The following is a 25,636-nucleotide window of genomic DNA, read 5'->3' on the forward strand; positions in this document are numbered from 1 at the left end:
AACAATGCAATGGAATTCAAAACAGCAAATTGGACCCTAATAAATTTCACATCATGAAAATATCTTATTGTGTCCCAGAGAAGAATGAAAGTCATACAGATTTTGAAAGACATGAAGGTCAATAAATAATAACAGAATGTTCATGTTTGGGTGTACTATCCCTTTAATGCTACACCATAAAATTGCTGCTTCCTAAGTCAGGAGCCAAAATTAAACAATCTCAAGAGACTCCCCTGGAAAATAAGCCCCGGTACGCTGATGAAATGCTGTAAACGCCTCAGGTTTTACATCCATATTGCTCTGTCGCCATTTGAGACTCACCCCGAGACGCGACAACATTACAATGCCTGACACGTATGCGATGAAATGTGAAATACATTAAATGAATATCTTATTGCCCTTTCCCAGTTTGTTCCGTTTTCCATCGTTCAATAATATTTGTTCGCCATTTCATTTCTAGATGGGTCAGCTGAGTGAAACGGAGCTGTTTTTTTTTTTTTTTTTTCTTACTGGGTTTGATAATTTAATATTAAAGATGTAAACTTTATTTGGACTCCCTGTCACACATACCTAGCAGCTGCTCAGCTGAAGGAGAGTTAATTGTGTTTGGTAAACCCGTGGTTTGCCTCGTTCCAGCGGTCTATGACTGCAATTTCCCGTGGCACGCACATAAATACATACACAAACACCCAAGCGAGTGTGCTCGGCGGGGAGCTCTCAGACATTTGAACAGCATGCTAATGGTCTGTCATCTGCACAACTTAAATATTTAAACTGGATCGGCTGAGCCCGTGGAGCCTGCAGGGGCGATATGACATGAGAGAGTGGGCCGCACATCGACATTGGTCCTTAGACTACACTGGCTTCCATAAATACAATGAACAGATCAATGAATAAATAAGTACACAGTAAGGTCAGGCAGTGTGGTGGCACAACAGCATGATGCCAGAAAGATCCACATGGATTGTGAATGGGCAGGACTGTGTTATGTAATATTTACATGCTATTTGAGAGAAACATGAAATATAAAACTACGGAGTGGGACATGTCTAAAATAAGTAAATGGTGAGATATTTGCACAAATCAAAATTATATAAAATTCAGAAATATTTGAAAATCTTAAAATATAATCCTTTGTGACACTGATATTCAAATTCAGTAGAACTAGGATTAGTCTCATTTTTGAAATTGTATCACTGATTGTGCTACTTTACTGTGCAATACTGTTAGAGGCTGCTTTGGATCAGTCTAAATTGTATGAAGTGCTGAACAATATGTATTGTACAAAAATAAATGGAGATTCGACTTGCTGATATTGCTGTCATTTTAGTAAAGGAGGGACATGCCAAACAGTAAAACATTATTTTATTTTATTTTATTTAAGTTTTATGAAAAACTGTATGTCATTATTTTTTCATTAAAGAAAAAAACACAATTATAACTTTTGAAAAACGCAAAATATGAGCATTTTCACTAGTGATTTTAGAATTTTACATTTACATTTAATTTTCTGGACAAATAACTATATTGCAATTTATGCAGTTACCATGATATAAAACTACTCATACAGCTATGAGAGAATTTTATTTTAAGATAATAAGTTTAAGTTGAAACGCTAAAATTACTAACTGGTTGCATTAGGCATTACTTAATCTACTGCACATTGGATTTCAGTATTTAAAACTGAATTAAAACCTTTAAATAAAACTACATGCAAAAATAAATGGAACAAAAATGAGAAATAATTAAAGAATATGCACTAAGTCACTAAGTCAAATATTAGAATTTGTGAAACTGATCATATTAATTTTGTATAGTCTTTAAAGGGAGACATATAATATAATTGACAATAGTTAAAAGTGACAATAATATAATTTCTAGTAAAGAAAATGCAATAAAAATAAAGTAGCTAGTAGGGATGCACGATAATATCGGCACAATATCGGTATCGGCCGATAAAAGCTTAAAATGACCATTATCGGTATCGGCCGATATGAATATTTCTGCCGATGAGCCAAACCGATATTCTCCAAGTGAAATAATTGACCTGTTTTTCAGATGTGAATGTCTGTCTACATTTGTAAAATAATAAATTTATGATAGAATCAGTACAGAAGAGATACATGGATTTCTCTTCAGTAAAATTAAAGTTTAAATATATCAGTATATATTTGTATATATATCGATATCGGTATCGGCATCGGCCAAAATTATTTTGAAAATATCGGCATATCGAATATCGGCCAAAATCCAATATCGTGCATCCCTAGTAGCTAGTAGTCTTATATTTCTACATTTACATTACATTTCCTGCAAAAATAAATATGTTGGTATTTATGCAGTTGCCATGATATAAAATTATGCATACAATGATATAAGACTGATCATACTGCCCACCCCTAACATATTCATCTCCATGCTAAGTGCTGCACAGTAACAATTTTCTCCACCTACTATGACGACAGAGGTGCATACTGTTCCATAATCACTGCCTTAAATGTAAATGTAATCAAGCCAGGAATGGACAACAGGTAGGAATTAAACCTAGATAAAACGCTTGGATGATTTCACTCTGCTGTCCCCATTTTAGAACGCAGCATTTCGTAGCCAGCGACAGCAATCAAAATTCCAATCAGGTTGAAGGAAATGAAAATGATTTGTGGATCGTCCTTCGCCTTGAACGTTCGAAGAAATCCCCAAAACACTTCTGTGATAATTTCCCTCTCTCTCCATCACCGAATGAACGTGTCCACTCCTCTGCCAGCTGATAAAGCCTTCATTCCATTTTCTCCGATAATACCAACAAGAAAGGATTCTCACCAACATCTGTCTGCACAAGATGAATACCAATAGCTATTGCTGACATCCTAGTGTCACATAAATACATTTTTACCACATATAAGCTAGAAACATTAAAGATGTGCAAAACTAGATATTTTCAAGCAGTTTGAGATGCATTTTGAATGGCTACAGAAACTCCATCCGTTGAATACAAACACCAGCAATTAAAAACTCAACACATTAACCGAAGGAGATTAAACATTTCTGTGCAAAAACAAAAAAGGTTAATGATATTAAGCCTGTCATTCATAGTCTCCACAAAGGAAAGATTATGCAAAATAATGTGGACACTGCTCACAGCTGGTTATTTGAGATCAGACAGTAACTGTCTTGAAGTTTATTGTTAGGTAATGAATGTGCTACAATTGCACTGCTCTGATGAGTACAGAAGCTGTGCTGTAATGTTGGGGGATGTAAAGCACTCTGAGACAGGGTTTTACCATGCTGACAGTCTGTTTTAGCACACTATAGCACAGCTGGCTAATACTGTCTTTCCCTTGAGAAATTAACCCCCCTTAAAGAGCCACCTCTAAAACCAAAACTAGATAAGCTGATAAAACAAAAATAAAAATAAATAACTGCACAGGCTTGATGCAGGCAGTCAATCCTGTCAATGCATTTAACTGCATGAACATACATATCTGAATATCCAATGAGAAAAGGAAACACTACTGAACAAACAAATACAAGACTGTACACTGGGTAAAGTGTTGGACAGCAGTAACTATACAAGGTTCTCGCGGCTCTCATTTGAACTAAATGTGGCTAAGCTGCAGACTGGAGGGTGCGTTTGGTCACTGGCAGTCATATTAGTGATTACCCACGGGTGCTGCTGATTAATGGTGCTCTTCATAAGCTGGCATCTAATGATGGTCTCTCATTATTTACTGTGTGACAATGCAACTAATCAGAGTCCTCACATATTCCTAATTGGGGAAGATGATATTGATTTAAACCAATGGGTGATTTGTCAAGACTTTCAATGCTAAGAAAACAAGTCAATAACTGGTAATGCTCATGGGAAATTCATGACTGCTCACCTGCATAACATCACATCACATCAGGTTTAGTGTTAACGTCTCGGTTACGTATGGTAACCCTCGTTCCCTGAAGGAGGGAACGGAGACGCCACGTCGGATGACCGACGAATATGGGATATCGCTTCGATAGACCAATCTACTTCGAGTGTAAACTAAACGAGCCAATGCACATTGGCATGCAATTATTGCATCCAGCTGCCGCTGATCACTGCGTGAGTATAAGAGGGCAGCAGGTGCAATGCATACCAGTTTTTCGCTGAGGAGCCGAGCCGGGAACCCGGCAGCTCAGCGGCGGTACAGCAACCATGGCGACGGGACGTGGCGTCTCCGTTCCCTCCTTCAGGGAACGAGGGTTACCATACGTAACCGAGACGTTCCCTTTCAGTCGGTCACTCTCGACGCCACGTCGGATGACCGACGAATATGGGATCCCTATCAAAGCGCCATGGGTGCTGCCCCTTCCAGTGCCCTGTGCGAGCCGCCTGCGCCCCTATTAGGTGTAGGCCGGGGCTCAGAACAAGTAGCTCCACTCACCATTGTCAAAGCACTACCTCACTGGGTGAGATTGGATAACACTGGGAAAACGTACCCGGTCCGCTTGGAGCCGGGACGCTGCGGAAGCCCCATCCTTCCCGAAGGAGGTCTCGGAGGCAAATACACATATAGCATCCGTTTAGGAGTATACGGAGAAATTTGAGGTGATTAAAACCCTCTTGGGAAGGCAGAAGTCTGCCGGGGAAACACGGGCTCTAAGGCTATACCATGGACTATACACATACGAGTACCGCTTAGGTCTCAATATGGAGCCCAGCCTTCCATGGTTCTCACGGATTCATCATGAAGGCCTGGCGCCGGACGTTCCGCCGCGTCCAGCTGCCTAGGGTGATGGAGGAACTCAACAGGGTCTACAGTTCGGACACTCTGGAGCAGTTTTAGCAAGCCGACACTAACCGGGGCCTCTCAGTGCCACTACCCGTTTGAGGTGAGAACACAGGAGGATACCGGCTCTACACGAAGGCTATAGAACCTAGCGAACGTGTTAGGGGTCGCCCAGCCCGCAGCTCTACAAATATCTGTCAGCGAGGCGCCACGAGCCAGCGCCCAGGAGGATGCAACACTTCTAGTTGAGTGAGCTCGAAGCCTGAACGGGCAGGGCACATCCTGAGCCTGATAAGCCAGGGTTATGGCATCCACAATCCAGTGGGCCATCCTCTGCTTAGAGACGGCATTCCCCTTCTGCCGGCCTCCGTAACAGACAAAGAGCTGGTCTGAGGTCCTGAAGCTTTGCGTCCGGTCCACGTAGCACCTTAATGCTCGAACAGGACAAAGCAAAGCCAGGGCTGGGTCTGCCTCCTCCAGGGGCAGCGCTTGCAGGTTCACCACTTGGTCTTTGAAGGGTGTAGTGGGAACCTTGGGCACGTAGCCAGGCCGGGGCCTCAGGATTACCTGGGAGTCAGCCGGCCCGAACTCTAGGCACGAATCGTTGACCGAAAATGCATGCAGGTCCCCTACCCTCTTGATGGAGGCCAGTGCAAGCAGGAGCACAGTTTTCAATGAAAGAAACTTTAGCTCAACTGAATGCAAAGGCTCGAATGGGCCCTGCTGTAGTGATTTAAGCACTAGAGACAGGTCCCAAGAGGGTATACAGGGGGGCCGGGATGGATTTAACCTCCTGGCCCCTCTAAGGAACCTGATGATGAGGTCATGCTTACCCAAAGACTTCCCATTCACAGGGTCATGGTACGCAGCAATAGCGGCAACCTGGACTTTGAGGGTGGAGGGAGACAGCCTTCGCTCCAACCCTTGCTGCAAAAAGGATAGCACGGCCACAATCGGGCATCTTCGGGGGTCTTCTCGGCGAGAAGAACACCACTCAACGAACAGGTTCCACTTCAAGGCATAGGCGTGTCTCGTAGACGGTGCTCTTGCCGAAGTGATGGTGTTAACTACCTCTTGGGGTAGGTCACCTAGAACCTCCGCGTCCCGTCCAGGGACCAAACATGGAGTTTCCAAAGGTCTGGACGCGGGTGCCAAATGGTGCCCCGTCTCTGAGTCAGTAAAACCCTCCTCAGAGGAACCAGCCAAGGAGGGGCTGTCGAGAGGAGCATTAGTTCGGGGAACCAGGTCCGAGTAGGCCAATATGGCGCTACTAGTAAGACTTGCTCCTCGTCCTCCTGGACTTTGCACAACGTCTGTGCGAGAAGGCTCACTGGGGGAAACGCATACTTGCGTAGGTCCCGCGGCCAGCTGTGTGCCAGTGCGTCCGTGCCGAGAGTTCCCTCGGTCAGGGAGTAGAAAGCCTGGCAGTGAGAGGTCCCTGGAGCAGCAAACAGGTCTACCTGAGCGGCTCTGAACCGCCTCCAAATCAGCTGGACCGTCAGGGGATGGAGTCGCCATTCTCCCGGGAGCATTGCTCAAGACAGCTCGTCGGCTGTACGACTGGGCAGGCCTGGAATGTGAACAGCACGAAGTGACCTCAGAACCTTCTGACTCCAAAGGAGGAGGTGGCGGGCGAGTTGCAAGATGCGACGAGAGCGCAGACCACCTTGGTGGTTGATGTACGCAACAGTCGCAGTGTTGTCCAATCGGACCAGCACAGGCTTGCCTCGTAAGAGACCTTTGAGATGGTTCAAGGCAAGGTGCGTTGCTAACAACTCTAGGCAATTGATGTGCCACTGCAGCTGCGGGCCCGTCCAAACCCCTGAGACTGCATGCCCGTTGTACGTGGCCCCCCCGGCGGTGGTGGAGGCATGCGTGTAAACCACAGCATGCCTGGAGATCTGCTCTAGGGGCACCCCTGCCCATAGGAATGCCAGATCTGACCACGGAGTGAGGGTTTGGCGACAGGCCGGTGTAACTTGGACCCGGTGAGTGCCGCGCTTCCACGCCCACCTCGGGACTCGGCCATAAAGCCAGTGCCGGAGCGGTCTCATATGTGATAGGCCGAGCGGTGTAAGTGCCGCTGTGGCCACCATATGCCCCAGGAGCCTCTGAAAGAGTTTCAGTGGGACCGCCGTCCTGCTCTTGGACGTATTCCAGCAGGCTAGCACCGACCGCGCACGTTCCTCTGTGAGGCGTGCTGTCTGTTCGACCGAATCCAACTCCATACCGAGAAAAGAGATCCTCTGCAATGGTGAGAGTTTGCTCTTTTCCCAGCTGACCTGAAGGCCCAACAGGCTCAGGTGCCGGAGCACCACATCCCTGTGCTCGCACAACTGATCTCGAGACTGTGCTAGTATCAGCCAATTGAGAATGCGAACACTCTGCTCTCTGAGAGGAACGAGAGCTGCCTCCGTGACTTCCGTGAAGACACAGGGAGACTGGGACAGCCGGAAGGGCAGGACCTTGTACTGATATGCTAGTCCTTCGAACGCAAGCCGCAGAAAAGGTCTGTGGCGCGGAAGTATGGACACATGAAAGTACACGTCCTTCAGGTCGATCGCTGCAAACCAATCTTGGGGACGGACGCACCTGAAAATGCGTTTCTGTGTCAACATTTTGAACTGTAGCTGATAGAGGGCCCGATTCAAAACTCGCAGATCCAAGACCGGTCGTAACCCACCGCTTTTCTTGGGTACAATGAGGTACGGGCTGTAAAGCCCCTTCCTCATATCGGCTGGAGGGACCGGCTCTATCGCGGCCTTCGCCAGTAGGACTGCGATCTCTTTCCGCAAGACAGGGGCATCGGACGCTTCCACTGTAGTGAGGCGGACACCGCAGAGCTTGGGGGGAAGCCGGGCGATCTGAATCGCATAGCCGAGGCTGATGGTTCGCAGAAGCCAGCGAGACGGGCTGGGTAGCACTGACCAGGCGCCTAAGAACCGTACAAGCGGGACCAGCAGAACCACAGCCGTACCCGCAGTGGGGCAGCGAGGTGGAACACAGGGGCCCAACTCGGGCGGCTTGTGTGGTGCGAGTGTGGGGTGCAGGGCTCACCTGGTTCCACGGGTTGGCAGAGGGTGCGTGAGTAGGGCCTTTGTTGACGCTCTCGAACCGCCCGCAGCTGCCATCTGGCGAAGGAGGAGGATGAGTGAGGTCCGGTGCTTGGCCGTCCGCAACTCTCCGTGCCCTCCTGGGACCCAGAGAGGGAGGAAACTACTCTCCTGTCGAGATTTCCAAATTCTCCGCCTGGCCCTCCTCCAGGGGAGGGAGAGGTGCCTACACCATCCCCCAGAAAGCAGCTACCTCTCTCTGGGTCACCCGTCCCAGGGCCTCTTGCTCTTCTGCTTACCGTCAGGTTTGACGGGGGCCAGGACGGGAGGGGCAGCCTGCCTGTGCCCAGCTCAACGGCACCACTTGGAGGCTGCTGCAGATGCGACGCGTGAGCAGGGGCGGATGCAGGGGGCTGCCCTCGGCGACGAGCAGGCTGGGGCACTGCAGCCGGCGGGTGGGTGGAGATAGCAGCAGCTGCCCGCCGGGGCAGGATGTGTCGGATCGCCTCAGTCTGCTTCTGGGCAGCCGAGAATTGCTGGGCCAAAATCTCGACTGCGTCGCCGAAGAGGCCGGTCTGGGACACAGGGGCATTGAGAAACCGGACCTTGTCGGTGTCCCTCATGTCTGCCAGACCCAGCCACAGATGGCGCTCCTGGACCACTAATGTGGACATCGCACGACCCAGCGAACTCGCGGTGACCTTCGTCGCTCGAAGCGCAAGGTCAGTGGCGGTTCGGAGCTCTTCCAGAAGCGCTGGATCGTGACCACCCTCGTGCAGGTCTTTCAGTGCCTTAGCCTTGTGCACCTGCAGTAACGCCATAGCGTGTAAGGCGGAAGCAGCTTCCCCGCAAGCCACATAGGCACTGCCGGTCAGACCAGACGAGTGCATACAGGCCCGGGAAGGGAGCACCGGGTCTCCACGCCAGGAGGCGGCGGACTTAGGACACAATTGCATCGCTACCGCCCGCTCCACCGACGGGATTCCTGAATACCCCTTCGCTGCACCGCCCTCGAGGGTGGTGAGGGAGGAGGAGCCCACCGGCTGGTTTCTGGCAGTAAAAGGTGCCATCCACGACTTGGTGAGCTCGTCATGCACTTCCGGAAAGAAAGGCACTGGGGTGGGGCGCTGAGAACCAGCGCGCACCACCCCGAGAAACCAATCATCCAGCCGTGAGGGCTCGGGACGCGGTGGGGGATTCCACTCGAGCCCTACCCTCTCGGCGGCCCGGGAAAGCATAGCTGCCACTTCGGGATCCGAATCAGGCTTTGTCACCATCCCAGAGGACGGTAGCGCAACCGAACCGTGATCCGACAGCTCTCCCTCCGATGCTGAGATCGACATCTGGTCGGGGGGAGTCCCACTGGATACCGCGATACTAACGCTCGGCTCCGAAGCGAAAAGCTGGTATGCATTGCACCTGCTGCCCTCTTATACTCACGCAGTGATCAGCGGCAGCTGGATGCAATAATTGCATGCCAATGTGCATTGGCTCGTTTAGTTTACACTCGAAGTAGATTGGTCTATCGAAGCGATATCCCATATTCGTCGGTCATCCGACGTGGCGTCGAGAGTGACCGACTGAAAGGGAACTAAAACTATAACTAAAGATATAAAACATAAAATCTTAAAATCAGTTTTATAAGCTGAAAAATAATAATAATAATAATAATAAAATATAAATATTTGATTTTAAAAAACTTACAGAAACTTACAGTGCCTTGGCTATTAACAGAATAAGTTTATGCTCTAAAACTAATAACTGGAAACAAATAAAATACCTCAATAAAAAAGAAACAAAAAAGAAAATAAATGAATACTAAACAGTAATAATTAAAAACAAAAAATAATAATAAAAATGACAAGAATACAACAAAATTACTACATTTGAAATTAAAATAAAGATCAAATATTTATGAATATACTGAAAATATGAAAGTTAAAGATAATTAATTTCAATAAAAACTATTATAGTATATGAATAATATTCAAATAACACAATTAAATTAATGTATGGTTGTTTTGTGCAGTCTCCAGCTTGCTTGGGGATTCTCGCAATAAACATATTAATTAATCATGGAAATTATACATAAAACATCATACATAAAATAATAACAAGGTGCTTGATTCTTTTGAGGAAGACAAAAGTGGAGATTAAAAAATGCGCTTGTCGCTCTTTTCCATGCAATGGGAACTGAAGCTTGAAAGCTGGAAATAGCATCATAAGAGGATGATAAATGTGGTCAGTGAATCATTCAGACCAGTTTATGAACTGGACCAACTGATTTTTTAACTGAATAGAACGAATAATTCATGAACCATACTTTGCTTCATCTCTTGTGAATCTGGCAAGGACAGTTTGAGTAACATAAGTAGTTATAACATAATTATAACATAATTTTGTATTGTTTTATGATACTTTTATGGTGTATTCATGTACTTTCTGAAGCTTGAAAGCCTCAGGTTGCATTCATTGCAACTGCGCAAAAAAAGAAAGCACAGCAAATTTGGAGTAAATTTTAATAGAGTACTAGTGTTTCAATCAGCCAGATCACCCAACTTGATCTGATCAACTTGTACCTAAAAAACGAAATATGCCAAATTAGCATTCCTTTGCATTGTCCTGTTTAAAAATTCGTTAAAAAGCTTATTTTATCTGAGAAGTAATTGCCAGTGTAAGACAACATAGGGATGATGTCTGCAAATTGTCTTTTACAATTCAAATATTGTATTCAGCACACTTTAAACTTTTCTGATTTTCATGAAAACTGCACAACTTAAAGGTTTCTGTTTTCCCAGGAGGAAAAAAATCACGTAAGGTTATAGTATTCATAAGAGAAAAACTTTCTCCGGGCACAAGTCCAGAATAAAACACTGAATACATATAAAGGGATATAACAATCCGAATGCAAAAAAAAAAAAAAAAACTTCCTAACATTCCTATGAAAGCACAAAAAAAATCCTTCTTTAATTAGTGCAAATTATCTTAAAATTATGCAGGCATGAACGATCGAACGCACTCCACCTACAGAAAGCCCCCAGATACCTCTATACTGTAAGATTAAACAATTAAAGTGCATGTGGAAATTGATTTGAACGTTACATATCTTAGAAAAAGCATATACAGCAGTGAACCCAAGGGCACCTTATATATGTTTCCAAGTTTAAGACCGCTCAATAACCAAATCAATGGTTCATTTTCATAATCATTGTTATATTTATTCATTGGCCACACTGAAATGCACATCATTTCCAAATCAAGATATATATTCTCATTGAAGCTTAAAGAGGTTTAGGGTGCACTGCTTGTGGAATATTTATGCATACATTGCAACATACATACTAAGACTGCCTGGCTATTCTGCCCCTCTCTCTATGTTCAATTTGCACTTTAATCAGTTTCATTCGTCCTCAACAATAGGTGACGAGTTTGGAGGATGAATTGTAAAATGTAGGTTAATAACTTTTAAATACGAGTCTGCTGCTTTCACCCATCTGTACATTGATTTATTTTTGTCAATAACTCTCCTCCTCGCTCCGCTGTCCATTCTAGACATCTCACAGATGAATGCTAGCTTTCATGCCTCAGAATAACTTTTTTATGGATGTCTGCAGATAAATATTATAAATATTAATAAATATAGAATAAATATAGAGGACATTCAAAGTAAGACTCAAGCAGAAATAAAAAAAATAAAAATAAATATATCAGAAGCAGCGAATCAGGGTATTTGCTTTTGCAAAGAACCTGCATTTCCCACCAAAAACCAGTCCCAGTTTTGAAAGGTTTTTGCAGGATCAGTTCTCCAAAGTAAAGCAGGCATGACTTTTGAGCCCCGGGGATCTCTCAGGTCACTGGAGACAATAAAAGAGAGTCTGGGAGGGATCATTTTAAGGCTTTTTTATTTTTTGGAAGAAAATATCTCTGGAGAAACAGGTTGCTGTGCCACTGGCGTTGATAAAAAGTAAGGGAGCATGCCGGGGGTTTAAGCTGCTTTCGTTTACTTGCCAGTGAGCGACAGAGTAATTAGAGCCAATGGTGATAAAAACTTCAGCATCGCATCCAAAACCACCACAACTAATATCACCAGCACCTCATTACATCAACTATAAAGGTCACTCCACAGAGAGATCAAACACATTATCCAAGCTGTGAGTCATAATGAGTCCACTCTAAGGTAACGAACGACGCATCAAAACACTCTGCTTGCTCTACAACACATCTGCTGAATGACATGTACCCAGTGATTACTCCCAACGAAGTACAGCACAACATATAAACATGCAAATAAAGGTAAACATGCCTGCTGCCGAGGGCACTTTGCCTTCCTGTTCACTTATTAGTTTGAGGAGTCTCCAAAGAGACCTCCTTTTCCTATTAAATAATTTTAATTCAGTTTTAATAGAAATTTAATATGCAGTGTGGCAAGAAGGTAATGAGCTAAATGGACATTAGAAAGGACAAGGACACAAAAAAAAGAAAAGAAATTGCATTCTGATTACTGTATAAACAAATATAATGTAAAATTATTTAAACCATAAATGTAAGAATTGTAAACACATACGTATATATACATACAAACAGACCAACATACATGTATATGCATATATATAAATATATATATATATATATATATATATATATATATATATATATATATATACACACACACATGGTATATAGGTAAACACACACACATGCATAAACATCCATAAATGTATATATATTATTCTGTAGATTACTAATGCTAAATGTAATTCATTACATTATTATATATTATGCATTTATTACATTATTGTATATTAATATTAACAATTATAATTTGAGATAATATAGAATTAAGATAGATAGACGAAAATCCTCAGTCATATAAAATAGCTTGCATTGTTTGTTTGGTAATATGCATCATAAACTTTCTACTGTATGCATGCCTGAGGTAGTGTCTAAAGTGCTTAATGAATCACGTCAGACTTATGCAACTTTTTGCCAATGTTCTGCTCAATATTTCAAGACATAAAATGTCAGTCCTAAAAAGGAAAGGCTCAAGGGGTTTTCGCAGCATAGTCCATCAGGACAATCTTTATATTATTACTGTGAAAAACACATCTTACAAAAATGGGAAAAGGGGACAGAGTTCCTGCCGTTGTAAGACTGGAGAAAGAACTATTAAATGTATCAGAGCGCCGTGACTGTGTCGCACTGAAAATTGAATTTTTGTGATTTAGTTATTACCTCCACTTGCATACATTCATATATGCGCGGTTGCCAGGGAAATCAAATTCTGCTATTTAGTATTTGAATCACTTCAATAGGAGAAAAAATAAATATGTTCTCAGTAGGCCTGAAAGAGGCTGACCATAAAACTCTGCCTCTATTCAAGGGAATGATTGATTTTAAAGAGGGCTGCTGTCAAGTGGCTGCAGCTCAGACATGTCAGAACAGACTATGGCAGGAGACGTCACTCAAAGACTGCTGATAACCTCAGTCTTGTCTGTGTCAAAAAGAAGGGTACGGAAGTGAAGCTCTATAAAAGGAGACTGAATCTTGTGGTCTCTCTTAAATTTGTCATGAACACAAACACTGAAAGGCTGAAAGTATCTGTTTATGACCAGAGGGACTTGTAAATAAAACATAGCTTCAAGAGCCTCCATTACCTTTTTAAACAGCCGAGTCATCATACAAGCCTCAAACATGCTGTGCTCTGAACACACACACACAAAGCACAGCAGCATTTCTTTAATTACACACCTCTAATTAGCAACAAACCATTATAATGAAGCAGGCATGATGAGAAACAAAGCTTTGACTGTGAATCTTTTGCAAATGTGGATATTTGCATTGAAGGCATGCGAAGAACAGATATTTTTGATATTAGGTAAAGTTTTAGTTTGGAACAATCTGTCAACCCAAACTGAGGCTGTTTTGATCAGCAAAAAATTTGGTCCAGTCTGCAGTTTATTCTTGCCAAGGATCACTCACTCAGATGCTGACTGATCAAAATGTATTCACACATAACCAGATTATCAGTATTATTTGGACCAGACTGCAACTTATTCTGGCCAAAATACACCTACTTAAACAGGATGGGGAAGCATAGCTAGATTGTTGACTTGCAGCATAAAATCTGGTCTAGTCTGCAACTTTATAGTCAAAAATCTAAATTCAAACCTAAAGATCATATGATTGACCTGTATTGTAACCTGCCTCTGTTTTTTTTAATTTTAGGGGCCAGTGGAGGGAAAAAAAGTATTAAAACACATTTCAAAATATGAAGAGTCCACAATGGTATATAGATAAAACTGAAAAGCATATCCGAATCTGCTTGTACAAAAGTGACCATTTCAGACAGAAAACAAAGACTTAAAAAATAGCAAAAATTATCAAATTAATAACAATACATTCTAAATGTTTATCATATAATAATACAAAACTAATATTTTACAAATAAACGAAATAGGAGTAAAAATGGCACGGTGCCTAAAGCTGAACTGGCACCACAGCTGCCATGCTGAAGCTCTGAGCTGAAAAGGTCATTTCACGCTGCTGTGAATCGCACACTGACCATTACCATCACACATGCTGCTGCTCTCCGAGCTTGCCTGCAGTGGGGCTGCTATGCTGTACTTGAAACGCAATAGAGTATGGCATGTGACGAGAGGCCAAGGGTCGCTGAGCATTGACTTGATTCTCCACGTGAGCCAAAGGATGCGACCCAACTAGGACAAAGAAAGGGCACCTGCCTTCAAGAACTCTCCTAGAGTGGAAGTAGCAAAGATGGATTTAAGTCAAGTGAGAACTAAAATTTTCAAAACGAATGCCAAGTAATCGCTTTCATTTTGGCTGTCCACAAGTGCTGCATGAAAAAACAATCATACAGCATGAACGGTGTAGTTTGACTTATGAACAAGTGACTTACAGTGTGAACTACACTTTCAGCTCAGAGCTTCAGCAAATATACAGCACAACCAGTGTAGGCCAATTCACAATCAGATTGTAAAGTACAAAAGCCTGTTTGTGTTAGTGAATCAAAAAATATAGTGTAGTTTGATTTACAAACAAATGATTCTCAAAGTATGAACATTTCATGTTAATGAATCAAAAATGACTAATGTAGTCAGAATTATGAAAAAATTACTCATTGGTTTATTATAGTAGGGCTGTCAGTGAATTAAAATGTTTAAAGCTGCAGTAGGGAACTTTTGACGCTCTAGCGGTTAATAAACAGAACTGCTTGCGTCTTGCGGAAGAACATCGTAGCCGGAACTACTTCTCTCTATTTATGTCTATGAAGAATCACAAAGGTACTGGGTTACTCCGCCGCGGTACCCCCGAAGCAATCTAAAATAGTCCGAATATAAACACTTATTATAGGTGCACCCTAGTGATTCAGGACAAGCCAAAAACACGGTTTGGAAAATGGATTCATGGTGTACTCACTTATTATATACATTTTTCTACATTTTGAACACAAATAAAGTTACGGACCGCAGCTCTGATTGCTTGTTTCTTACCGGGAGCGATGGAGTTCCTGCAAATGGCAATAGGACCACTGGGAGGAGCCATAGGAGCTTGATTTTTTTCACAGATTATCTGTCTCATATTCTACTGTCAGGACATAATGACAGGTTTAATAAATATGTAAAAAATATTTTTTTACAAAAGTTCCCTACTGCACCTTTAATCTAATTAATTACATGATGTGTCGATTTATGAATCTAATTAATCACAAATTACATTTAGCTGTGAAAATACCCCCAAATGATTATTTAAAGAGATCTTTGCTTTAAATGAGAAAGTATTAAGTAGACATTACAAACAGTACCTTTAAGGCTTGTTCACACCAGGACGAATATTGCACGCGATTATCGCTGTCTTTTAACGCCTCGTAAATAAACAAAGGGCGCTAATATGATTGTGCACTATGACACGCAAAACATGAGACATAAAAGCGTAAAAAAATGCCTCGGGCTTGTTTTTTTGGTTTGATGCACCGCGTTAAAAACTGCCCGATCATTGAGATTGGCACATCTGTTCCAAAGCCTGGAGCTGCTGAATTTACAGTAAAACACTACTTGATGATGCTCAAGCACAAAATGTTATTTCCAAGCACACTTGATACCTAACGATGAAGAAGAAGTAAGTAGACCAAAAAGATGCATTGAGGCAAGATGAATGTAGAGCTGCTGGTTTCATTGGTGTCTGAACAAAAATGTGACAAATGTGACAGCGAATACAAAAATCTTGATAAGAGGGACATGTTATGGAGAGTAATTGCAGATCAAATAGGATTCAATGTGTACCGTGGTATTTCTGTTTTTCTTTAAATGCCATCTAATGTCAGGGAGTGAATTTAAACATTCACTCACCTTATCACCAGCGGAAATCACTTGGGTATGGACACAAAAGACGCGTTGAAAATGAATCTATTTATTTTTATTTGATTGTTTATTTATTTATTATTATTTTTTTTTATACTGCCACATAAATTTATCTATATGAACGTTAGTCCCTTTTATTCAGGTTTGAGGCCATGTAATGGCTCAGTGCACTGTCCCCAATGTCCTGGGCCTTAATCTTTCCAAGGAAAGTAATAGTTTATTTTGTCCCGCTACAATCTCAGGGCGGAGAAGAAACGTGACAGAGTTCCTGAAAATGAGGAAGACGGATGCAACTAGTTTCCCCAGCCTATTGATCTGGTCCTTAGCAACACCTGTTCAGCGCTGCTGCCCCTTTTGACCTTAGAGCCACAAGATCAGTGCTCAGATAATCTGTCTGCCAAGGCAAAGCGCAAGAGTCTGGACTTCGTGACACACTAGGTCGAATGAAGTGATGAATCAATGGGAGGGTCTGGAGGGCTGCCAGTCGGGAGAAATGACAGTGTACAAGGTCAAGGAATTTTCAGCTATTTCTCATAACAAGCAATGAGGACTAATTACGAAGGTATAATGCATATTGGTGAATTCCTGCTGAATATAAACTTGTCAAATCCCAAAGCCTAAGGCACAGATGGCAGATGTCAGCACCAGGGTTACTCATATGTCTCTCTGAAAATCCCTCTGAGCCTTTCTCAGGCATACTGTCTCATCATGACAGTGACAAATGTGCCTGATTAAAGAGTGGCAGGCGTACATTTGCTTGCTCTGTCAAGACTGCCTCAATGCCCATCAACACACACTCACGCACTCGAGTGCTTGACTGAACCCCACTGGAGCAGCACGCACACACACACATACAAAAAAAGCCCAACAGCACATAACACACACACACACATTTGCACATACACTGCCTGCAACACAGGCACTCTTGAGTATGTTGATGCCAAAACAATTGAGACAAGTGGATTGTTACAAACAAACTACTGTGGAACTCTGAAATTCAAGACTTCTCTCTTTCCTTAAATAAATGGATAATAATAATTTTAATAAAGCATATATATATATATATATATATATATATATATATATATATATATATATATATATATATATATATATATATATATAATTATTATTATTATTATTTTTCTTCTCACTCTGAGGCCATCCAGGATGTAGATGAGTTTGTTCCTTCAGCTGAACAGATTTTATTACACTTTATTACACGCATTAACTAGATCACCAATAGATCCTCTGCAGTGAATGGGTTCCATCAGAATGGAGATTTAAAAATAAATGCCATGATTAATTTGTTTCCTACGAACACATAGATTTTTACTTCACAAAACATTTGATAGACTGCGTCGTGTGGATTATTTGAGAACTGTAGTGATGTATTTATCAGCTGTTTAGGATCTCATTCTGATGGCACCCATTCACTGCAGAGGATCCGTTGGTGACACAGTGCAAAAAAATCTCCGAATCTGATTCACTTTGCATATATTTATATATTTATATGACTATAATTCTTAAGTTTAGTTCTTTTATTCTAGAAAATCACTTAAGAAGTGCAGTTTTCTTGCTGTTTTTGACATCTTTTTTATTGTAACTAAGTTTTGACAAGACATTTCCACTTAGTTATGTCATTTCTCTGCAATAATTTAAAAAAACTGATGTAGTGCGTGAGTCATTCATATTTTTGTTCAATTTTATTGAGGAAATCTGTACATTTTTAAATATGTATCTGATAGAATTTACTTTTGTTGCCATTTATAAATATGCTTGCATGTACCCTGTTTAAAAGTTAAGGGTCTGTAAGATTTTTAAATGTCTTTAAAATAAATCTCTTTTGCTGACAAAGGCTGCATTTATTTGATCACTAAAACAGTAAAAAGAATAATGTCATGAAATATTAATATATATAAATTTAATTACTCTCACTTTTGATCAACTTTGTAAATTTGAGGCAAAGTATTATTAAAAAATACTGAGTGCAAACTTTTGAATGATAGTGTAGATGACCTCAAAACATAGACTAAAAGTCACAAAACTCTCATTTTAATTTCGTGGAGTCAACATGAACGTTTGGAAATATGCAAATTGAGGTTTAAATCCCTCTTTCCTTACTCAGTAGGAGAAAGAAACAGAAAAACAAAAACAAACAGTGGTGAATGGAAGAAGACACTGGCGGTCATGGTTTCAAATGCGATTATAATGAGATCTTCCACAACAGAGGTCTGTTTCTCCACTCTCTTTCTCTCTAAAGTCAAAAATGATGGTTTGTGTAGAGTCACAGTCTCCATTACTTCTTTATTTAATTCTATATCTTTGTCTTTTTCTCCCACAGAACTGTCACCAAAACATAAAAACTGCATCAGGCACTGGCAGTTCACAGCAGTATTGGAGAGTAAATGACAAAAAAGTAGAAAGAACTAAATTTTTAATTGCATAACACTAGTTTTTCTACATTGCTAGTTAGATACATCGCTATATATTTTAATAATATACAGCCAAATGATAGAAGTAACTAAATGAAGAAAAAACCATTTTGTAGTGCCTGTTTAAGAAATAAATATTAATTTGACTTACAGCCCAATAAAAAATTAGATAACTAATAAAATAAAAAATAAAACCAGTGTTGCAAGCAACATTTTATTATCTTGTAGTGTAACTAAATAAGTAGAATGGGTAGTTTGACTCTTCATTAACTACTGTAAATTATGAGCAGCTTGTCAAGTCATCTTCCCCAACACTTCTGCACCTACTTATGCTTTGCTTTTAACATCTCATTTATTTATTTTTATTTCCAAGTTTCTTTACTTATTCCTCATGGCCTTCAATTAATATTTCAACACATTTCTCCACAGGACGTTTATTTAACATATCTGATGCCTCACATCTTCAAATGCACTGCTGGAGTCTCCCAGAAGAACATTGTTTAACCAATCCATCAACCACAGCTGATATAATACTGCTATTGTAAGAAGGCAGTAAATGTCATTGAGGCGAAGTGTAAAGATTATCCAGGCTCCCGTCTGAGAGGTTTATCTAAATCTCGATATCTTTGTGCTGTTCTTAAAAAGACTTGCGAGAGAGTGAAAGATATCAGCTCTTTCCAGGGGCCGTCCTCATTCAGAATTTTGATGTTATCCGGCACAATTTTTAAACTCCTGAGGCCAAAAATAAATAAATAATTGAGCTATTAAATTATGTGTTTATACCTGTTCACCTTTATGTAACCAACCTAGATTTCTAGAAAGAAAAATCATGGCAAAGCAGCAAGAAACTTGAAGGTGCTGGGCTTCATTTCACATTCTTTTTGATAAAATGCCTATCCGAGCTCACAGAGGAGTAATGCAATAAAAAAATTAAAAACTTCTGAGAGAAAGCTTTAGTCTTTTATCTACAGAAGGGTGAGACTCTATCACTGCACAAGCTTCTTTGAACTCACCCGTGGAGTGACATCACTTCCTGGGAAAAACAATAACAGGAGTGAATACTGTTTCACCTACAGAAGGCAAGGCTTTAGAAGTTCCCATGACTTTCTGGCTTCATTCACTAACACAGACCTGCGGGTATTTTTAAGAATGTTTAAATGGAGTAATTTATTTAAATTACTCCATTTAAATTGCCCTAATGATCCATTTAAATTGCCCAAATGAATTCTTATCAATGCACATTAGTAATCAAAAATTTTGTTTTTATATATATACGGTAGGACATTTACAATATCTATTTACAACATTTAGGACATCATTAATATCTTAATGTAACATGATTCTTTACTTTAATTTTTTATTTTTTTTATTTGATTGAGCCAGATTTTTAGTCTTACTGAAGAGAAAGGTGTTGAGTGTGCAAGGGTAACCAGTAATGCATGATGGTACCTGCATCCTTCATGAGCATCTGTACTGGATCCTCCACATTACTGGGGTCTGAGAGGGAAAGCAGACATTGTGCTTTTTAAATTTTCATTTATTGTCTCCCCTTACAACCTGCACACAATGTGCTTTAGGCCTGTAGGGAACATCTAGCACTTTTACACATCTGTAACAATTGTAAGTTAACCACTTTGCAAACCATCAAAGTAGTAAAAATGGCAGAGCCTGTAATAAAATAACATAAGCAACTAAAACTTTTGGCCCATTTCCCTTAACCAATCACAATTATCCATCATAAAATGACAAGTCCAAATATAATTAGAACACAGGAAATGCACAGAAAAAGACAACGGCCCTACTAGGAAATTAACTGTGGTCATTATCAGAATCCTCATCTAAATGTGTGCCTTTATAATGATGTTGACTTCACACTTTAATGACACATGATTTGTAAAAAAAAACCTGCTAACTAATTTAATCATCAACTAATTTACACGGAAAGCTTATTTGAGTCATTCACTACTTAATTAGTAGCAAGCCAGATCAAAGGCAATGAGAGCGTAATGCTAGTTGAACAGTCCTTGTATTTGGCTGAAAGTGCAAGCTTAATTGCTACACGCAGCTGTAAGTGGTAGCACTAGCGCTTTAGCTTAGCGGGGTGCATGTCCTTTATAAAGGTGACATTTGCCCAGCAAGGCTACAATCAAAAAGTCCACATCTAAAGTAGAACCCCACATGACTTTGTCAGGTTTTCCTGACAAAAAAGGTAGAGAAAACCCCTCATTTGGAAATAAAAAGAGCATTGAAGAACTGATGGCATGGCATGTGTCATTTGGTGTCAACCCAGCCTTTCTAAGCTAATGTCAGCCGGAAGCTAGAATTGACAGTACTTCTATGCTGAAACACTTCAAAAAGGGGTTCTCTAAAAACAATGTGGTATCCGGGCACATTTTCAGCACTTCCCATTTGTTGGCTTTTTAAAATATTTGATGTAAGAAGCTAACATGTTAATTACTATAGATAAAAAGTGTCCTGCAGTACGGAACTTTCAGTTTTATTTTGACAAAGAATAGCTTACTTTATATATATATATATATATATATATATATATATATATATATATATATATATATATATATATATATATATATATATATTTTTTTTTTTTTTTTTTTTTTCTTAAATACACTTTTTTTTTAAAATACATTTCTTTCATTATCACAACATAACAGCAGTTCATTTGACCAGTGAGTTTAATTTGATCTCCAAGTCTTTAAAGGGTTACTCCACCCCAAAATATGTTTTTTTATTTTTGTCATCAATCACTTACACCCATGTCGTTCCAAACCCGTAAAATCTACGTTCATCTTCGGAAAACAATTTAAGATATTTTGGAAGAACACCTGGAGGCTTGAGACTGTCCCAACAGGTCCATAAAAGGTCCATAAAAGGTATGAAAAAAGTAATCGTCAGAATACTCCACCTGCCATCAGAAGCGCAATCTGGGTTATATGAAGTGATGGGAACACATTTTGTAAGCGAAGACAACTAAAATAACGACTCTATTCAATAATTCCTTTGTCAAGGTCTTCTCTGTGTCTCTCCATATCACAATGCTGCGTGTGCTCTTCTGTGTCCTCCGCACCACAAGGGTGTGCTGTTTCTATGTGCATTTCGCTTTGATTTGAAATACACGTAGAAACAGCGCACACTTTTTCTTTGACAATGGAATTATTGAATAAAGTCAGATTGAGTATTCTGACAATGACTTTTTATACCTTTTATGGACCTTGACAATGTTATTTACTTGGCAGTCTATGGGACAGTCTCAAGCCTATAGGCTTTCATCCAAAATATCTTAAATTGTGTTCCAAAGACGAACAAAGCTTTTACAGGTTTGGAACGGCATGGGGGTAAGTGATTAATGAGAAAACTTTCATTTTTGGGTGAAGTATCCCTTTAATCAGCAGCACATTAAAAGCTTTGACTTGTCTAATTCATTCACTGTGTCCTTGAATGCCAGCAGTCTTTGCTCACTTTTTTCTTTTTAATAAGGCATAATGAATCTATCCCTGCTGGAAAAAATCAACAACTTAAACCAGGAAAAAACGTGTCTTAGCTGGTTTAAGCTGTTCTACCTGGTTAAAGCCACTCTACAACCTTTAAAACAGAACGGCCTTAACATCTTGGCAAGACTAGGAAGACATGTGGATTTTAATCCTGTATATTTTTATTTTTTATTTTATTTTTTAAGGAGTGTAAATAAATACAATTTGAAACATTTGATCAAATGTAAAAAAACATGGTTAAAGATTCACAAACAATAAATAAAGTGTCACCACAAACTAGCATTATGTTTTATTATACACTTATGTAAAATAATTCCTATTATTCTGATTTTTTTTTTTTAATTTGATAACATTTTTATCCCAAGATAGTCTAAATAATATTTATTTAAAAATCTGGTTAAACCAACCTCGAAGATTCTGCACCATTTCTTGAAGCAATGATGTCAAAGTTTGACTGTAGCTGTGGAAAATGTCCAAGAAAAGCACTTCTGTGCACGGCTGTAAAGATATCGAGTTAAACAAAGAGTATTTGACAAGGAATAAAGAAACAACATTTAAACAGAAGCATTAACCTACCAACACAAACACATGAAAAGAAAACCATCGGATTTTCAGTGGTGTCCATCGCTCTAGCCAACACAATCAATAGTTTGCATTGAAGGAGGGGTCAGGGTGCGAGACCTGACTCTGTGGCCTTCAGCATCTATTATTACATGCTTGGACACTGACCTCACAGGGGACTAAAGGAGGTCAAATATCACACCTTTGCAAAGTGCATGTGGCAAGCTCAACAATCACCACATATGTCACATCATGTTCTATGCCTGCAGGAAATCTGACGTGATCGATAAAGTTCAGAACTGGATCAATAAGGGCACTTAGGGCAGGTGCCTGGACTGACTATGGATGATCACAAGAGAAAGGACTTCATTCTGGCCCAGAGGTTTGGAAGACTTCAAAGATTTAGCTTCTATCAAATGAGGTTGCATGATTAATCAAAACTAAAACTCCGGTATGGCTTAGTGCGATTATTAAATCGGAAAGGTTGAAAATTTAATTAATTCAATATATGCACTGAATAATTCAGAGTAAGGCACAGCACAGCAGCTGATAAGGTTTTCTGTGTCTGGAGCGGCTTGGATCACAGTAAATACTGCTCTACAACAACTCTCTACATCTGCTCGGAGTTTTGGGTTGCTTAGAATAGCACTGGGAATGCAACAAGCACCAAACGTCTTTCCAATCTTGTAACGAGAAACACTTATAAAACAATTGTTGTCAACAAAAGAGAACCTTTGGGACCCCCATGCATTTTTCCACCAAAATAAAGAGTGCAGTCTTACAAACAACAACAGGAAACCAAATCGCAACCTTAATCAGAAAAAAATCATGCTACTGAGGCTGGCCAATAAATCTATACCTATTGCGGTATAATTTTACTCTATAAAATGATTTGACGAGTTCAATAAATGTTTGATATAACGTTCATGCACCAACAGCGGAAACAAAACTGTTTATCTGCCCGGATCACAGTTCAAACTTCCACGTGGCGCGGCACAAGCTCACTAGAGCAGATGCTTTTGGTCACATGAGCTCTAAACAGTCCTGTGAGATCCTATGTGTAGCGCTTAAATTCAGCGGTAAACACAAGTGAATTTAAATATAAAATAGCTTAAAGCCAAACAGGAGAAACACTGCGCAACGAGACAGTCAGAAGGCTTTTTAATCTACACATCAGCATCATTTACCATAGATTTACTGTAGTAACACACACTGCAACGTGGTATTGTGGCAGAAATTTGGGATGTTATTGTTAAAGGAGTAATGGTATATAATTATTGTATGTATTTGTTATTAAGCTAGCATGTGCGCATATGTAAACTGAATGTCTTTAGACTACTGTTTTTCATAGTTATATTTTTACCATGGTACTGAAGTACTAATGTGTGGTTTTAACTGTGTTAAATGATTTAAATGTATGCGACTACAGGAGACCAATGCTTAATAAAAAAAAAAAAATCCTTGGCCAGAATAAATGTAACCATATAAAACGGATATTGCTACAATTTTTACAAATGTTACTGATTTTGATAATGAACAACAATTTACCTCTGCATCCTAAATCAAGCTTCTATCAAATGTGCATTTCTAAGAGACCACAACATTTTATTATTATGATTAACATTATCAGGCAACCCAAAATTGTTTCTTGATTGGAAACAATGTCACTCGTTAGAACATACAGAAACTAAGATATGTATTTTTCTATTATGATATTTACTTTGTTAAAGAAAAATAAATGGTTTGGTTTCTACAACTTTCACTTTGGAGCAAAAATCTGGCTTTAAACTTGAAAAAATAAAATAAAGATTTGACATTTATAGCGATAATCATCGATATCGACTCATATAAAAAAGTAATTATTTTGGCCATATCGCCCAGCCCTACTAACAAATGACAAATATAGAAAATGTATTTCAAAATATTGTGCTTTGATTGGACACAAACTCACAGAGCTTGTGACATGAATGACAACAGTGTTTCTGTTAATAATAATAAAAAATAAGCCTTTGCTATCTTTGATAAGTTGGTTAATTGCAATTATTGCAATTTATTATTTGCATTTACCCCTGTTTTTTCCTGTTATCCACAACAAAATCAGAACAGACATGCATCACATTTTAGGTTTGTGACTAACGAGTTGAGATCCACTACTTTCCACTGATGTGCAACATTCGCACTGCTTACAAATAGTTGCACTCAGAGGACAAGGAAGAATATTTAAACCCAAAACATAATTAAGACATTCCCTTTAGAAAATCACCTGAAGGTTAAATGACTCCACAGTGGCGTCTTTCACCGAGTACATTACAAATATGATGTAAAACGCTACTCTTGCTTGAGGTTATACGTTTAGTCAGCCAATGTCATTTTAAAGCCAGGACATAAAAGCCACATTAAATAGGCAGCCAGATGTAATGCAAATCAAGTCGCATGAGGGCAGTAACAAATGACCCTGAGTCACGGCCCCATATGTAAATTCCAAAGAAATGAGACAGACCCCTGAATCCTTTTAACTCAGTCGCTTTGAATTTACTGACACTTCCACTGACCTTGTATGAGCAAGTGGAAATGTTCCATATGCAAAAAAAAAAAAAAAAAAAAAAAAACACCTTAGAACATTATAATAATTATGAAATCAGTCAAACTGGAAGAAAAGAGGTCACTTACCTGCAAACTATACTTCCAGGAGTCACCGCCTGTCTCTTCCACAGCTGAAGAAAGAAACGCCGTTAAACACAACTTGTCACAACATATATCGAGCACTTTAAAGTGATAGTTCAGCCCAAAATAAAAATTCAGCCAGTTATTCATCTTTGATGTCATCACAAACTGTACGACTTTGTTGAAGAATGTCCTGTCCACTCTGTTTAATATAATAGGACTGAAGGAGGACCGAGGCTGTCAAGCTTCAAAAATTCCAGTACTTTGTCATCA

General features: G+C 40.0%; 1 pseudogene; it reads right to left on the reverse strand.

The window, feature by feature from the left end:
* The window catches only part of LOC113106823 (importin-11-like), a 118,624-nt pseudogene that overhangs the window by 65,165 nt on the left and 27,823 nt on the right, over positions 1-25,636 (reverse strand).

The sequence above is a fragment of the Carassius auratus genome, chromosome 8, assembly GCF_003368295.1.
Source record: "Carassius auratus strain Wakin chromosome 8, ASM336829v1, whole genome shotgun sequence".
Taxonomy (NCBI): Eukaryota; Metazoa; Chordata; class Actinopteri; order Cypriniformes; family Cyprinidae; genus Carassius; species Carassius auratus.